This window comes from Rhinopithecus roxellana, chromosome 16 (genome assembly GCF_007565055.1).
Source record: "Rhinopithecus roxellana isolate Shanxi Qingling chromosome 16, ASM756505v1, whole genome shotgun sequence".
Classification (NCBI taxonomy): Eukaryota; Metazoa; Chordata; class Mammalia; order Primates; family Cercopithecidae; genus Rhinopithecus; species Rhinopithecus roxellana.
In genome coordinates this window covers 57,553,945-57,571,800 of record NC_044564.1, presented here as the reverse complement: position 1 = coordinate 57,571,800, position 17,856 = coordinate 57,553,945, and the positions used below count along the sequence as shown (strand labels likewise).

Genomic DNA, 17,856 nt, shown 5'->3' with positions numbered 1-17,856 from the left:
GGCAAAAAGAGCCAGTGATGGTACCCAGAATTCAAAAGAACTGTGTTGCTGAGGTTGCCAGCATCCTTTTGTGAATGCTGCTGCTGTTGCTATTAAAACCACTGCTGCTGTTACCTTTCAAGAGGGTGAGAATTTGTACATTTACAGAAGCTGCAAGAACTTGGGAGCCCATAGTCCCCTTGATGTTACTGGACTCACTGCCAAGACTTCTGTATCCTATGGCTGCCTGTGGCTACTGCCGGATCCAGAAACAGAAAATGGGGGAAAAAAATAGCTTCTCTCTTCCTTTTGCCTTCTGGTCTTTCTCCAAGACCTGCCTTTGGGAAAATCTAACTGGAAACCACCTAGTTAGGAAACTTAGGAATCTAGTTTGCAAATTGTTAGCACCTTACAATATAGAGAATATTGAAGGGCAGGAATTAAGCTAAAAGTCAGCTTTCCCAGGAGTTGTTATTTGTTTTGTTATTTAGTTATTTGTTTTGTTATGTTTTGTGACAAAGTCTCACTCTGTCACCCAGGCTGGAGTGCAGTGGTGCAATCATGGCTCACTGCAGCCCCGATATCCTGGCCTCAAGTGATCCTCTGGCTTCAGCCTCCCGAGTAGCTGGGAGTACAGGTGTATGCTACCAAGCCTGACTAAGTTTTAGAATTCTTTTTTTTTGTAGAGACAGAGTCCCACTATGTTTCTCAGCCTGGTCTTGAACTTCAGGGGATGGTGAGCATCCCCTCTTTTCATATAAACTGTGTTGTGAGTCAGTGTCCCAGGGATGAGTGACTGGGTCTCTGTCTTTTACTTACTTAAGCAGAAAATGGATTTGTTGGAAGGATATTGAACAATTCACAGAACTACAAGAAACCTGGAGAATCTAGCTTAGGAAACAACAGGATCTGGTAATAAGGATGGAATAGGGGCTCGGCAAAGCACTCCTGCTCAGAGGAATTCATACTGACCATTTTTCATTTTTAAATATCTCCTGAAGATTCAACATTCAAAGGAAGAAAATGAATCAGTCAGTCTTGGGAAGGCCTGCACCTTCACTAGGAGAGGTAATTTTGGCAAAGTAAAATACGGATCTGTCACCCAAAGATATGGAATTCTTCCTGGGAAGCAAACACACAAACAAAACCAGCTACCCCTGCAGTCCCTGTTGCCAGGTACTGTTCTCTAGTTTCCTCCCTCCACCCTATAGAATATAGCCTATTCTATATTCCTCTGGGATAATGGCTTCCATTCTTCCTTCCTGGGAATTGCAGCCTAACTCTTGTCCCTAGTCTGGTGGTCTGGAGCTTGGTGACCCACCCTGGACAGTCCTTCTGAGCCTCAGACCTGGTATCTATATACTTATTAAATTATCTAGTTACTTTAGCTTGCAACTTTTGAGAGTAATCATTAAGAGGAGGTTTTGCTCAAATGTAAACAGAAGTTTTAATGAACTTTGAACTCTCTTCTTCAATCAGATGAATATTTCTTGGCATCCTCTGCACCCTGGACAGCTCCCCAAGTGACCTTCTGTTACTCACAATCTCTTCTAATTTCCACGAAAAGTGAATTAAAGCCATGACATTATCTTCCCACTTGGTCTATATCTTTCTTTCCATTCTTTCTTCCTCCCAAAGTCTGGCCCGCTTCATAATAAATATCACTGTGACTACCACTTATTGAGCACTTACTATGTTGAGCAGCTACTATGTGCCTGGGGCTTTATACACAATGTTTTGTTTAATCCAGACCAGAACCCCAAAGAAGTTTTCATTACAAAGATAGAAGAATTAAGGCTCACATATCTAGTTAGTGATGAAGTTCATATTTGAGCCCAAGTCAGCCTGATTCCAAGACCTGCATTCTTTTCATAGAAGTATGATATCTGTAATACATCCAATATGGGTACAGGAGATGCAAGAGAGGTCAGAGTCTACTTGGAATTCTTTCCAGGTCTTTGTTTCGAAAGAACACTTTAGACAAAACAGTATGTAAAAATATAAACAGAATGAGAAAAGCAGGAAATCCCCATCTTTATGATTGCTTTACTCTCAGCCTTTCAGGATGAACTTACTGATATAATATGGCTGTGTCTCCACCCAAATTTCATCTGGAGTTGTAGTTCCCATAATCCCCACATGTCATGAGAGGGACCCGATGGGAGGTAATTGAATCATGAGGGCAGGTTTTTCCCATGCTGTTTTTATGATAGTGAATAACTCTCACAAGATCTGATGGTTTTATAAAGGGCAGTTCCCCTGCACATGCTCTCTTGCCTGCTGCCATGCAAGATATGCCTTTGCTCCTCCTTTGCCTTCCACCATGTTTGTGAGGCCACCCCAGCCATGTGGAACTGTGAGTCCATTGAACCTCTTTTTCTCCTTCCTTCCTTCCTTTTCTTCTTCTTCTTTTTTTTTTTTTTTTTTTTGTGACAGAGTCTCACCCTGCCACCCAGGCTAGAGTACAGTGGCATGATCTTGGCTCACTGCAACCTCCACCTACCAGGTTCAAGCATTCTCCTGCCTCAGCCTCCTGAGTAGCTGGGATTAAACTTCTTTTTCTTTATATAATCACCCAGTTTCTAAATCTCTTTTTCTTTATAAATCACCCAGTCTTGGGCAGTATGAAAATGGACTAATACACTTACATATAGCAATTCCCATATTTCTGGAGACTGTGGAATGTAGCCTCTGCTTTGTTTTAGCTTACTGATAGAAAATTAAAATTTTAAAGTTTCAAAAAAATTATTCTACGACTTTACTCAGAGGCATGATTTCATTTGGTTTGGTTTAAAGGTGGTATCCTTTGCTGTTTAGGAGAAATAATATGTGAACCAAAAGAATCCTTTACAGTAAATATGTAAAACTCATTATTTAAAGAAATATGGCATCTGCAAGTATGATAACAGCTGCTTTCATTTAGACATAGCTTTGTCTTTAGCCAGGAACTTTAATTAACTCGGGATTCTTAACACAATCCTGAGAAATATACAAAGTTAGAAAGGAAGGTTGTGCACATTTATTGAGTATCTATAATGTCCCAAAAGGAAATATACTTTAATTCAAATGGTTCAAATGAAAAGCTTTGATGAAAGGGCTGCTTACAGAGGTGTGGGCAGAATTAAAGAGACTAGAAACAGGGGAAGCCATATTTATCTGTAGCCTGAAGAGACAAGAAATAGTTACTCAGTGAAAGCTGGAGCCACAAAGGGGCTGCCTGGCAGGGCCTATGTTAAAGGAGGGATGCATTTACTATCAGGGGTGTAGCACTGAAGCAAGGGGACCCAGGGAAAAGGCACCACATTGACTGATCCCATCTGGAAGCCAGTATGCAAGGGAGAGTGGGTGACAGACCCTATGGGGATCTAATTTCCAGGGTGGAGAATGGATCTGGAGGTATGGGAAACAAAAGAACTAGTGCAACTCTTCTACTTAACACTCAGCCATGTCTTCACATTGCATATAGTGTAAAGTCCAAGCTGCTAGATTTGGCTTCCAAAGCCTTCCTGATCTGGGCTGAGCCTTTCTCAGCAGTTTGTATCACATACTTCATCCTGAGCTCTTGCTCTGTGCTTCCGCCATACTTGACTTACTTTGGTTCTTTCCTATCCAGGCCTTTGTAAGGATTATTCTGTATCCCAGAAATATTTTCTCCAACCAACCTCCCTTTAATCTGTATACATCTTTCTCAGTTTTCAGATCTCAATTTAATTGTCACTGTCTGCAGGAATTCTTTTGTCACATGGCCCTGACTGAGCTTACTGTTTTTTGATGGGTTTCCATATCCTTCTTCCACGTCAAAGCCTCCAGTAAATTTCCAGTTATTCCCATTGTACTGTAAGCTTTGCAGAGCACAGATTGTATCTATCATGTTCACTGTTGTATCACCAGTGTGTGCCCGGTACTAGGAACTACTTAAATATATTTTAAATGAATGAGAACTTACTATATCTCATGTATTTGCCATTCATTGTTTTTTCATTGATTTCCTTCTATTTCTATGTTATGTTGAGATTTTATTAGGTGAGATGGATGAATTTTATCAATACCTTTTCAGTAAGAATTGATATGATTATGTAGTTTATCTTTCATAATTTGCTGTTGTAATGAGTGATAAGTGATTGACTTTAGATCATACTGTGTCTGGAATTGGTGGGTTCTTGGTCTCGCTGACTTCAAGAATGAAGTCGTGGACCCTCGTGGTGAGTGTTACAGTTCTCAAAGATGATGTGTCTGGAGTTTGTTCCTTCAGATATTCAGATGTGTCTGGAGCTTCCTCCTTCTGGTGGGTTCGTGGTCTCGCTGACAGGAGTGAAGCTGCAGACCTTCGTGGGGAGTGTTACAGCTCATAAAGGCAGCGTGGACCCAAAGAGTGAGCAGTAGGAAGATTTATTGCAAAGAGCGAAAGAACAAAGCTTCCACCAGTGTGGAAGGGGACCCAAGCGGGTTGCCTCTGGCTGGCTGGGGCAGCCTGCTTTTATTCCCTTATGTGACCCCACCCACATCCTGCTGATTGGTCCATTTTACAGAGAGCTGATTGGTCCATATTACAGAGAGCGGATTGCTCAATTTTGACAGAGTGCTGATTGGTGCGTTTACAATCCTGAGCTAGACACAGAGTGCTGATTGGTGCATTTACAATCCTCTAGCTAGACATAAAAGTTTTCCAAGTCCCCACTAGGTCAGCTAGATACAGAGTACTGATTGGTGTATTTACAAACCCTGAGCTAGACACAGAGTGCTAATTGGTGTATTTACAAACCCTGAGCTAGACACAGAGTGCTGACTGGTGCATTTACGATCCCTTAGCTAGACATAAAAGTTCTCCAAGTCCCCACTAGACTCAGGAGCCCAGCTGGCTTCACCTAGTGGATTCCGCACTGGGGCCGTGGACAGAGCTGCCTACCAGTGCACCCGTACTCCTCAGCCCTCGGGCAGTTGATGGGACCGAGCACTGAGGAGCAGGGGGTGATGCTCGTTGGGGAGGCTCGGGCTCCGTAAGAGCCCACCACGGGCAGGGATGGGTGTTAGGGCATGGCGGGCTGCAGGTCCGGAGCCCTGCCCGGCAGGGAGGCAGGTAAGGCCTGGCAAGAACTCGAGCAGAGCCCTAGTGGGCTGGCACTGCGGGGGTTCCGGCACACCCACCGCAGCGGCTGGCCTGGGTGCTAAGCCCCTCACTGCCCTGGACTGGCAGTGCCTGCTGGCTGCTCTGATTGTGGGGCCTGCCGAGCCCGCGCCTGCCAGAACTCGTGCTGGACCGTGAGCGCCACGCCCAGCCCTGGCTCCCACCCTCACCTCTCTCTCCACACCTCCTGGCAAGCAGAGGGAGCCGGCTCTGGCCTCGGCCAGCCCAGAGAGGGGCTCCCACAGTGCAGTGGTGGTTTGAAGGGCTCCTCAAGCGCTGCCAGAGTGGATGCTAAGGCCGAGGAGGTGCTGAGAGTGAGGGCTGCTAGCACATTGTCCCCTCTCAATACATTTGCATTCCTAAAATATACACAACTTAGTAATATTCATTTTATTAGAGGCTAGATTTTGTTTACTAATAATTTATTTGCATTTTTATATCCAGATTTGTTTGTAAGAGTTTTACGTTTTTATACTCTCCATCTGGCTTTGGTATTAGGATTATGCTAACTTCATAAAATAAATGAAGGAACTTAAATAGGATTAGAACTATCTGTTATTTAAGAGTTAGAGAGAGCACCTTTATGAAGCATCTGGTCCTGTCACCTTGTTTTAATGGTAGATCAATATTCACCTGTGTTAGTTTCCTATTTCTACTGTAACAGATTACCACAAATTTAGGGGCTTAAGATAACACAAATTTATTATCTTGTAGTTATAGAGGTCATAAGTACAAAATCAGCTTCACTGGGCTAAAGTCAAGGTGTCAGCAGGACTGCACTCCCTCTGAAAGCTCTGGAGGAGAATCTGTTTCCTTGCCTTTTCCAGCTTTTAGGGGCATTTGAAATACTTGGCTTATGGCACCTTCCTCCATTTTCAAAGGTAGCAGTATAGCATCGTCAAATCTCTCTGCTTCCACGATGACATCACCCTCTACTGTGGTCAAATCTCCCTCTTTCTCCTTCTTACAAGCACACTTGTGATTATATTTAGGGCCTACGCAGCTAATACAGGATAATCTCTTCATCTAAAAAATTCCTAATAGAATCACACCTGCAAAATCCCTTTGCCATATAAGGTAATATTCATAGGATCCAAGGATCAAGACTTGGATATATTTGGGAGCCATTATTCAGTGTACCACCCTCCCTCTTGTAAAGACCCTTGCGATTACATCACTGGGGCCACCTGAATAATGCAAGGCACTTTTCCTATGTCTAGATCCTTAATCACAACTGTGAAGTTCCTTTTGCCATATAAAATAACATACTTTATTCCATACTCAGGGATTAGAGCACAGACATCTTTGGAGAGCTATGGTTTATCACCTTTCAAATCTATTCTATGGAAATTAGCCCTTTAATGTTTTCTATTTCTTAGGTCAATTTTAGACATTTGTATTTTGCTAGGAAATCAGCAATTTCCTCCTAGTTTTCAAACTTGTTTCTATAGATTTGCATATAATATATATATATATATATATATATATTTCTTTTTGAGACAGAGTCTCACTCTACTACCCGGGCTAGGGTACAGTGGTGCAATCATAGCTCACTGCATCCTCAACTCCTGGGCTCAAGCAATCATCTTGCCTCAGGCTCCTGAGTAGCTAGGTCTACAGGTATGAGCCACCATGCCTGGCTAATTTTTTAGTTTTTTTTGTGGGAAGCAGGGTGTCACCATGGTGCACAGGCTGTTTGAACTCCTGGTCCCAAGCCATCCTCCTGCCTTGGCCTCCCAAAGTGCTGGGATTACAGGCATGAGCCATCATACCTGGCTCTTAAACAATTTTTAAAAAATCTTTATTTCTTTGATAGTTATCATTTTGCATACCTAATCATGTATATTTTTTCTTGTGGGCATATTTTATTTTTGCCATAATCAGGCTCTGAAGCTTGTTGTTTTTATTGGTTTTCTCAAAGGAATAGCTTTTCAGTTGATGCATTCTTCTTGCATGTAAAAAAATTTCTGTTTCATCAATTTTAGCTTTTATTTTCTTAGTTTGGGTTTTTGATTGCTTTTTCTGATTTTTAAGATCATATTTATATTATGTATTTCTTTTATCCAAATAGAAATTTATTTTCCTTTCATGTGTATTATGGTTACTCCACAGGCATTAGCACTTACAGGTTTCTTTTAGAAAAGTATTTTTTGATTTTTAAATTTTTAAAAAATTGATATATAAAGTTGTATATGAGATATTTTGATACCTACATATAATGTGTAATGAGCAAATCAGGGTAATGAGGATAGCCATCACTTCAAACATTTATGTTTTCTTTCTGTTGGGAGCTTTATAAATCTTCTTTTCCAGCTACCTTGAAATGCACAATAAGTTATAATAAGTTAACTTTCCCTACTCTACATCAAATACTAGAACCTATTCCTTCTATGTTTTTGTATCCTTTAACCAACTTCTCTTCATCCCTACCTCTCTCCCCTTTCCTTTACATCCTCTGGTAAGCACCATTTTAACCTCTACCTCCATGAGATCCACTTTCTTAGCTTCCACATATGAATGAGAACATGCGATATTTGTCTTTCTGTGCCTGGCTTACCAATGACCTCCAGTTCCATCCTTTCTCACTGTCTTCCTTTGTGGTTAAGTGATTTTTTAGTATGTTTTAATTCATTGCTTTTTATTTTCAGTATATCTATTATAAGTTTTTGTTTGGTGGTTAGCATGAAGATTACAAAAAATTCTATAGTTATAACAAGTTACTTAAAACTGATTCCAACTTAGTTTTGATCACAAAAAACAAAAAGAAACAAACAAAATAAAACCTTATACTTATTAATTCCCTTCTCCTCACACATTTTGAATTTTTGATACCACAATTTACATTTTTATGTTGCTAATCTCTTAATAAATTGTTGTAGTTATTATTTTTAGTAGTTTTATCTTTTAGTCTTCTTAGTAAAGATTTAATTGATTTATACACCACAATTACAATATTAGTGTAACAATCACATTGGTATCCTTTTCTTTTGACCTAAATAGAACTCTCATTAGCATTTCTTGTGGAACAGGTCTGGTAGCAACAAATTCCCTCAGCTTTTGTTTGTCTAGGAAAGGCTTTATCTCTCCTTCATTTCTGAAGGATAGCTTTACTGGAAACAGTATTCTTGCTTTGCAGTTTACTTCTTTCAGCACTCTGAAAATATCATCTCACCTCTCCTGGCCTCTACAGTTTCTACTGAGAAGTCTGCTGCCAGGCATTTCAGATCTGCCTTATCTGTTATTTGCTTCTTTTTTCTCATTGCTTTCATAATCATTTCTTTGTCTTTGACCTTTGACAGTTTGATTATAATACCTAAGTGTATTCTTATATGGGTTGAAAGTGATTGGTGACCCTTGACCTTCCTGTACCTGGGTATTTATATCTTTCTCCAGGTTTGGAAGGTTTATGTTACTATTTCTTTGAATAAACTTTCTACCTTCCTGTCTTTCTCATTTCCCTCTTTAACTAAATAACATGAATGATTGCTCTTTTGATGTTGTCTTGTCATTCCTGTAAGCTTTCTTTATACTTTTCATTCTTTTTTCTCCTCTGACTGTATATTTTCAAATATTCTGTCTTCAAGCTCACTGATTCTTCAGCTTGATCACTTCTGCTGTTGATAATGTCTGTTGCATTTTTCCTTTCATTCATTGTATTTTTCAGCTCCAGGATTTCTGGTTGATTTTTTTAAAAAATTATTTTAATCTCTGTTAAATTTCTCTGATAAGTTTCTGAATTGATTCTGTGTATTTCGTGGAAGTCAATCAAGCTTCTTAAAACAGCTATTTTGTATTATTTGTCTAAGAAAGTGCATATCTCTATCACTTTAGGGTCAGCCTCTGGCACCTTATTTTTTCCATATGATGAGTCATATTTCCTTGAATGTTTTTGATGCTATGAACACGAAATGATGTCTGCGTATTGATAGATTAGGTATTTATTTAATATTTTAGTCTTTGTAGTCTAGCCTTGTTTATGCCTATCCTTGTAGGGATTCTATACAGTCTGACTATTGTGTTCACTGAGCTTCTGCCCTCTGCAGCTGTCTCAGCACTAGAAGATGCTCTAAGTACAGGCTTGCTGCAAGTCTTGTGAGGACTATGAGATTGGCACAGCTTTCCAGCCCAGATGGATCAGGGGAAGACCCAAGGAGGGCACTTGGGCTGTGTGGGAATGCTGGCCAGGGACCTGAATCCAGAAGACTGTCCTGGTGGCCAAGATGGATGGCTATCCCCAGTTGGGGACCCATCTCACCTGTGCATGACTCTCAGCAGGTTTCTGCACATGTGGGATGGGTCCCCAACTGCAGCAAGGGAGGCTGGAGTTGAAACTGGGCCCTCTCAGTGTAGCAGAACGAGCCGCAGACAAAACTCCTGAGACACCGAGTTAAAGAAGGAAGTGGTTTATTTGGCCAGGAGCATCGGGCAAGACTCCTGTCTCAAGAGCCGAGCTCCCCAGGTGAGCAATTCCTGTCCCTTTTAAGGGCTCACAACTCTAAGGGGGTCCACGTGAGAGGGTCATAATCGGTTGAGCAAGAAAGGGGTACATGACAGGGGCTGCATGCACTGGTGGTCAGAGTGAAACAGAACAGACCGGGAAGTTTCACAATGTCTTTTCTATACAATATCTGGAATCTATAGATATCATAAGTAGTTAGGTCAGGGGTTGATCTTTAACTACCAGGCTTAGGTCAGGCAGGCCCAGGCCTGGTTTCAGGTCTGGTTCCTTGGTTTCAGGTCTGGTTCTTAGGCACTGGGCTACCTGCCTTTTGTTTTGCTTTTCTTTTCTTTTCTTTTCTTTTCTTTTCTTTTCTTTTCTTTTCTTTTCTGAGTATAAAACAATATGAGAGGGTCTGTCTCCCTTCTCTCATTTCCCCCCCTTTGAGACTCTCACTTTTTATTAGTGGGAGTTCTCACTCTTATTTTTGCTACTTATGTCTTCCTGTGCAATAGATTGCTAATGATTCATATAGTACACTTGTGCTGATCCATAACATGAAGTGACATTGAGAGACTGGGCTATATGCTTGCCTAATTGCAAAAACAAATTTCTTGTTTTTCCTGGAATTTCTGGTCCTGGCACATTCAGTTCATCATAGAAAGTTTGAAATACTGGCTCAGGAGAGCGTTTATAAACTTTTTCTCAAACTACGATATTTACTTGAAGATCGAGTCTAGCTCTATCAATTTTTAGGGTTATACATTCTCTCTGGTTGATGAAATGCTGGGGTGAAAGGGATAGCCAAGTGGACTAATGCACAAGTGCCACTCTAGGTACTGGGCAGAGTGCCCAGTAAAGGTCCACCACAATACCACTTACATCCGCTCAGGGATGAACAAGGCTGACTGACTGATAAGCTGTTGAAAATTCTTAAGCTCATTGCATCCCTTCAGGTCTCCAAGGAATGCTAAGTTTCCTTCCTGTTGTGAGAGACACGAAGTGAACTTAGTGTTGGGAGACAGAAGCTGGATGGCCCTCGGGGGACTGACCCGCAGGGTGCCAGACTTTGTGATATAGCAAAGAGAGCTTGGCATGACTTATTACTCCAGGCTGTAGAATCCTGGAAAAGAGCTACCATGCAGCCTATGCCTAGTTGACTGGAGGACCACCTTAGTGGAAGGGGGACAATTTGTGCCTCTGGCCTGCCACGTGCACAGGCATAACAATTGCTTTTGTTTAACGTGCAGTTGGAATATTTGATCCATTTTAACCAGGCATTTGCATCTTGGTATCCTGTCTTAATTGCTAAAGTTTGTTTTAAGTCTTTAACTTCTATGATCCTCTAGTAAAATGAATGTATGATTTTAGGAAATTACAAAAACTGGTTGGGGCTGCCCATCCTTGCTCTTTAGAGGTCCACAGAATGTTGGACCAACTACAGCATAAAAGCTCTATATTGGGGGCAAGACTCTTGGTTGGCACTGGGGTCTTTATCAAAATCTCCCCAGATTAAATGGTCCTAGTTTACTAATGCCTAGTCTGAGGAGAGTCAGGAGGGACAGAATTACTTTTCTGAAGTAGAAAGCTGTCTTTGACTAGGCAAGTCTCCACAGGGTATAACAAGGCAAGCATTAAATGCAATAGTTTGAGGTGAAATTGACTTGGTATGTTAATAACTAGATTGTTAGCAATAGAACAAGGAAAGAAGAAAGAGTAATAGAATAGATGAAAAGAGTTATATTTTTCTTAGCTTTAGTTTGGTAGGGTTTTCCCCTGGGACTATGGCCCACAACTCTGGAGGGGGTGGTGCTTTCTTGACTCGGATGTGATGAGTACCTCCTTTTTTGCTGTACGAGCAGCAGTCTTGGTGGTTAGCAGCACAAGGTAGGGTCCTTACCAGGCTGGCTTGAGTTTTTCTCCTTTCCACCCTTTGATGAGAACATGATCTTCAGGCTGGTGCTAGTTTACTGGCAATTCTAGGGGTGGTACATGTGCTAAAAGACTTTTAGTTTTTGAGGGAAAGGAAAGTGGAAGATAAACCAAGTATATAATTTTTAAGAAATTGACCTTTTGTTTTAAATGTGGGAATCTTCGCAGTGGACTTTATAGTCCTTAGTGCCTTTTTACTGAGTAATTTCTTTTAGCACCTATTTTTATTAGTTTTTAAACCAAAGAAAACCAAGTACCATTTTATATTTAAGCAATGCTTTTTGTATGATTTTATACCAGATAAGCTAAATTTTACCTTTATATTAGTGTGTTTTAATGTTAAATTTAATTTTAATAGAATCTTGTAGACATATTTATCCAATTTTTAATGTTTGACCATAAGGTAAGATTTTATAGACTCTTTTTAACCTTTTATAATTTTTGCTAAAGAGCAGGTTGGTGCTTTAAGAAAAGCCTGCTTTGCTTTTATTTTAATGTCCAGTTCACAGAAAAACTGGATGATACCTCTAACTTTAGCCAATGTTTACACACAGAAACACAGAATTTTCTTTAAAATGTTAATTGACATTTTAAAACTTGATTAAACCTTTAAAATAATATACACATATTTTTAACCTTTTAATGTAGGTAAAAATTTATATTCTATGCCTCCTTATAATTCTTTTACCAAAGGTATATTTTACTTTCCTTATATACCTTACACATAAACTATTGTTTTTTTGTTTGTTTGGTTTTTCTTTAGTTTTATATTAAGGAGACCTAGTTACTTTTAAATTATAGAACATTTCTTGCATAAAGTTTTTTTTATAACATTTTTCTCTTTCACGACTTTTGCAGACAATTCTTTGACATGCTTTAACTTTCTAACTTATTACGAATAATTTTTTCTTTAAACAACCAGTTAGTTTATTTCAGGACAAGAATTTACCATATAATACTCTTTTTACATAAATTCTGCCCCTGCCCCGCCTTTTTTTCCTTTTTTCTGAAGATGGTAACCATTCTTTTCTAAAGCGAACTTCTTTTATGTCTGTGGGCTAGACTGTCTAAGGTCACAAGAATAGAAGTTAGTATAATACATGTTACACTGTTAACTTTTAGCAAACTTTACTTTTGTTGAAAACCTTGTAAGTTTGGGATTTTAATTATCCTTTGCTATTAATAAGACCTTATTTTGTCTAAATTAATTTGGAATTGGTATAGATGGCTTTTAAAGGAATAGGGTACACTGTTTTTTTTCTTAACTACTTGTATATATCTCTTTCTCTTCCTTTCTCTCTTTGACTCTGTCTGTCTCTCTCTGACTTTATCTCTCTCTCTTTGACTTTCCTTTTACCTCTGTCTCTTTCTCTCTCTCTTCTCGCTTATGCTGCAGTTCTCTCAACTACTGTAGAGAGATCTAAAACCAGCTGTAACCAAGCATCTATGTATGGAAACTGGTCTGGGTGCCCTGGCTTTACAGGTTACCTTGTGCCATACCTTTGAAACAAGGGACCTGTCCAGGTTTCCTTCTGATGGCCAACCTACCTCTAATGCTGGCCAGTCTACTTTACACAAAGTTTTAAGTTTTCCTGGTGTCATAGTACTCCATAGTCTCCCTTAAATCCTTTCTTGAAATTTTTCAACATAGTTCCTAGTAGGGTGGGCTTATTTGTGCCTGACCCATGCTTTTTCAAGACAAAACACCATGCTCATGCTAACACCACACACACACCACAAAACAAAGAATGGGTAAAAAGGGCACACACACACTTTTGCAGTTTACACCAAACCAAAATCAAAACCAGAATCAGAGTATTCAGAAATCCAAGCCAGGTCAAAACCAACACCAAAGTATCAAGCAATCCAAGTCAAGTCAAAAACAAAAACCATCGTGCCAGTACAGTCATACCGTGGGTGATCAGGCCACACCTCCACTCAAATGGAGTAGGCAAGTTCCCAAGACAAGTCTGTCAAGCAATTCAAACCAAGTCAAAACCAAAGTGCTGATAAAGGCACTCCATGGGTAATCAGGCCACGCTTCCACTCAAATGGAGTGGGCAAGTTCCCAAGACTGGTCCTGTCAAGCAATTCAAATCAAGTCAAAACCAAAACCAAACCAAAGTGCTGATAAAGGCACGCCATGGGTGATCAGGCCATGCTTCCACTCAAACGGAGTAGGCAAGTTCCAAAGACTAGTCTTACCAAGTTTCAGATGTCCAGACTCCAAGTACCAGTTCCTTCTCAATGTTCAGGCACTATGTTGATCCTCCATGGGGGCCTGCCACATACTGCTCTGGCGAGGCGTCCCACCGGGGCAAATGCCTACCCGGGAGCGCTCTCAGGATGCACGTCGCTCAGACTGGTCGGAGTCCCAGCAGGGATGTTCCACAGGACAGAAAGCCACCTAAGGAGCTGCCTCAACCATCCACCAATCACCTTGCTTCCCGGTCAGGGAACAAAGAAGTGTAGCAGGAAGAGCTGCAGACAAAACTCCTCAGACACCAAGTTAAAGAAGGAAGTCGTTTATTCAGCTGGGAGCATTGGGCAAGACTCCTGTCTCAAGAGCTGAGTTCCCCAAGTGGGCAATTCCTGTCCCTTTTAAGGACTCACAACTCTAAGGGGGTCCACTTGAGAGGGTTGTGATTGACTGAGCAAGCAGGGGGTATGTGACAGGCACTGCATGCACTGGTAATTCAGAGTGAAACAGAACAGACCAGGAAGTTTCACAATGTCTTTTCTATACAATATCTGAAATCTATAGATAACATAACCGGTTAGGTCAGGGATTAATCTTTAACTATCAGGCTTAGGTCAGGCAGGCCCAGACCTGGTTTCCAGTCTGTTTCTTGGTTTTGGGTCTGGTTCCTAGGTGCCAGGGTCTGTCTCTCTTCTCTCATCAGGATCTGTTATGGGAAGGAAGCTGATGGGCCTGTCTTGTTGGCTGAGACATGTATGTATCGCCCAGCAGTAATTCTTTGCAGCAGGAAAAGCCAAAGCTGAGGCTGGACCTCCAAGGGACCCGCTGTGTGACAGATACTGGCATGCCTATCCCAATGGTTTATATGGGTATGCATCTTATAGTAGGTCTCTAGGTAGATGGGATAGTTCTATGCAGCAGGAGGAGTCAGAGCGGTTACTGGGGCCCATCAGGATCTGCTGTGGGACAGAAGCTGAAGAGCCCTTCTCATTGGTTCAAACAGGTATACATCTCCAAGCAGGTCTCAGCATAGATGTTTAATAGTTCCCCAACTGCAGCAGGATGGACTGGAGCTGAGATGGGGCCCCCTTGACATCTGCTGTGGGGCAGAAGCTGGAGAGCCCTGTCTCATTGGCTCAGAGAGGCACATTCTCCTTGCAAGTTTCTGTACAGATGGAATAGTTCCTTGGTTGCAGTATGAGAGGCCAGAGCTGAGACTGGGCCTCCTTGGTATCTGTTGTGGAACAGAAGTTTATGAGCGCTAGCCTGTCCGAGAGGCTCAGACTACTGAGCGGCAAGTTATGGACAAGTCTCCCTCTGGGTCCTTGTGTGAGTAGCTCTGAGCTGGTACCTCACCTGAGGGGGCTGGAGCAGAACCAGACAGCAGTGTTCAGATTGACTGCCAACACGACTGTCAGTGGGTAGATGAGCGTTTCTACTAGTGTGCACAATTTGTTCTTGACTCCTTGGCAGATGGCTTTGGTTGCAGGATCAAGGCCAAGTAGGGTTGAAACCAAATCCCTTGGGAGACTGGGTCATTTTCTGGCTTGAACCCAGGAACAAGCTTGGTGGATCAGCCACCTATGTGTAAGTCTTCCCTCTGCAAGTGATCCTCTGATGTCTTGGACTTCACTAGGGTTTCACAAACTCCTACCTCAATCCTGAGGCTCCTGCAGAGTGACTTTTTACCATAGATGGATGCAGAATTCCTGTAGGGAGATGTGAGTGGGTTACCTTCTATTCTGCCATCTCGGTCACTTCATTTTTATATGATATGTTTCTGATTTTATTGGATTAGGATCAGAGTTTGTGGTTTTAAAAACTTTTACTGTTTTATATTTTAATGTTTTCTGCAGCAAATATAATTTTTGTACAAATCATGGTCATATAAAATATATATTGTCAATTCTAAGGATATATGCATTTATTATATCAAGTTTTATTTGTGTTATTGTAAAAATAAGTAATTCAAAATCAAAGCTGTTGGAACTCTAAATTATTGTGAGCCTTAAAAAAATGTGAATTACGAGGCTTGAGTCACATCACAGGCTGCTGTAATGTAGGCAGTTAGAACCTTTTTTCCTCGTTATGGGTGAAAGCTTTTCCCTTACCTGCATTGTTTTGTAAAATGTTGTAAATGGTTGAAGGATGCCAGGGAAGACGCCCTTTCCTCTACACTATCAACTTTCATTATAAATTAACCTCCCTCTTTCCTTTCTCACGCAAAGACTTCATGGTTATCACATTGCCTTAACATGGAATGTTAAATACACTCTTTTAAATTTGAAAGGAAATGAAAGCCAGCTGTAAAGAAAAGAAAACAAGCCACACAGAAAAGAAAAGAAACTGTCTTTATAGCAGCATGATTTATAATCCTTTGGGTATATACCCAGTAATGGGATGGCTGGGTCATATGGTACATCTAGTTCTAGATCCTTGAGGAATCACCATACTGTTTTCCATAATGGTTGAACTAGTTTACAATCCCACGAACAGTGTAAAAGTGTTCCTATTTCTCCACATCCTCTCCAGCACCTGTTGTTTCCTGACTTTTTAATGACTGCCATTCTAACTGGTGTGAGATGGTATCTCATTGTGGTTTTGATTTGCATTTCTCTGATGGCCAGTGAAAAATGTGGCACATATACACCATGGAATACTATGCAGCCATAAAAAAGGATGAGTTTGTGTCCTTTGTAGGGACATGGATGCAGCTGGAAACCATCATTCTTAGCAAACTATCACAAGAACAGAAAACCAAACACCGCATGTTCTCACTCATAGGTGGGAACTGAACAATGAGATCACTGGGACTCGGGAAGGGGAACATCACACACTAGGGCCTATCATGGGGAGGGTGGAGGGGGGAGGAATTGCACTGGGAGTTATACCTGATGTAAATGACGAGTTGATGGGTGCTGACGAGTTGATGGGTGCAGCACACCAACATGGCACAAGTATACATGTGTAACAAACCTGCACATTATGCACATGTACCCTAGAACTTAAAGTATATAAAAAAAAAAAAAATCCCTGAAAAAAAAATTACAAAAAAAAAAAAAAAAAGAAAAGAAACTGTAACTAATTAATTTGTTGTTGGAATGCTTTTATTTCCCATAATCTGTTTTCCACCCACTACTATCAAATCCTGGAGTTTTTTTAAATCATATTTTAAGATCCAAGTATTGAAATATTCATTACTCTAAGACCCAAAGGTTTTTATATTTTTTCTTGCAGTATGTAGTTTTTGTTTCAAAAATCCTTATTTATAATTAAAATTATAATTTCTTGGCCACTCTGCCACTATTCGCTTATATTTTTCTACATATAGAGACAGATGTATACTTATTACTTCTCCTCTCCCCTCATTTTGAAATCTCTGTTCTAACATTTGTAGTTTAGCAGTGTTTTTCTCACATGAAGTATGTGATTAATGTTTTCTGAATTCCTGAGTGTCTGCAAATATATATATATATATACATTTTTTTTTTTTTTTTTTTTGAGACGGAGTCTCACTCTGTCACCCAGGCTGGAGTGCAGTGGCAGAATCTCAGCTCACTGCAAGCTCCGCCTCCCAGGTTCACGCCATTCTCCTGCCTCAGCCTCCCAAGTAGCTGGGACTACAGGCGCCCGCCACCTCGCCCGGCTAGTTTTTGGTATTTTTTAGTAGAGATGGGGTTTCACCATGTTAGCCGGGATGGTCTCAATCTCCTGACCTCGTGATCCGCCTGCCTCGGCCTCCCAAAGTGCTGGGATTACAGGCTTGAGCCACCGCGCCCAGCCTATATATATATTTTTATCCTGACTGGGCTAGAGATTGAATTTTTGGGTTTCAGCTCATTTTTGGAGGTAGCTTATAGAAATAACCTAATTAGTTTTTAGATTTTAGTATATATTCGGGAAGTTTGAGGCCAATCTAATTCTTTTTCTTTTATAAGTGTGGCAGACACTCTTGGTTACCCACTCAACATCTACTGGCTTCCTAACATCAGCACTGATTTTCTCAGGTATTATCCCATTCTCCATGGTATTTATCATATTTCCTGTTCTGGAATTGTGAATTTTGACTTGTTTAAGTCAATCATGGAAAGGTCATTTACTTCTAATTAGCTTAGAAGTGAGCATGTGACTGTGCTCTAGTCAATGATACATCAAGGAAAGTCTATTAAGAAATATTTTTTT

At 40.7% G+C, this 17,856-nt stretch overlaps 1 protein-coding gene across 1 annotated transcript in view; it reads right to left on the bottom strand.

The window, feature by feature from the left end:
- Positions 1-13,785, bottom strand: part of IL33 (interleukin 33) — a 103,624-nt gene extending 89,839 nt beyond the window's left edge. Inside the window, exon 1 of the mRNA XM_030920386.1 lies at positions 13,680-13,785. The gene's annotated coding sequence lies outside the window, so the exon portion shown is untranslated. The remainder of the gene's footprint in view (positions 1-13,679) is intronic.
- Positions 13,786-17,856: the final 4,071 nt, after the last annotated feature.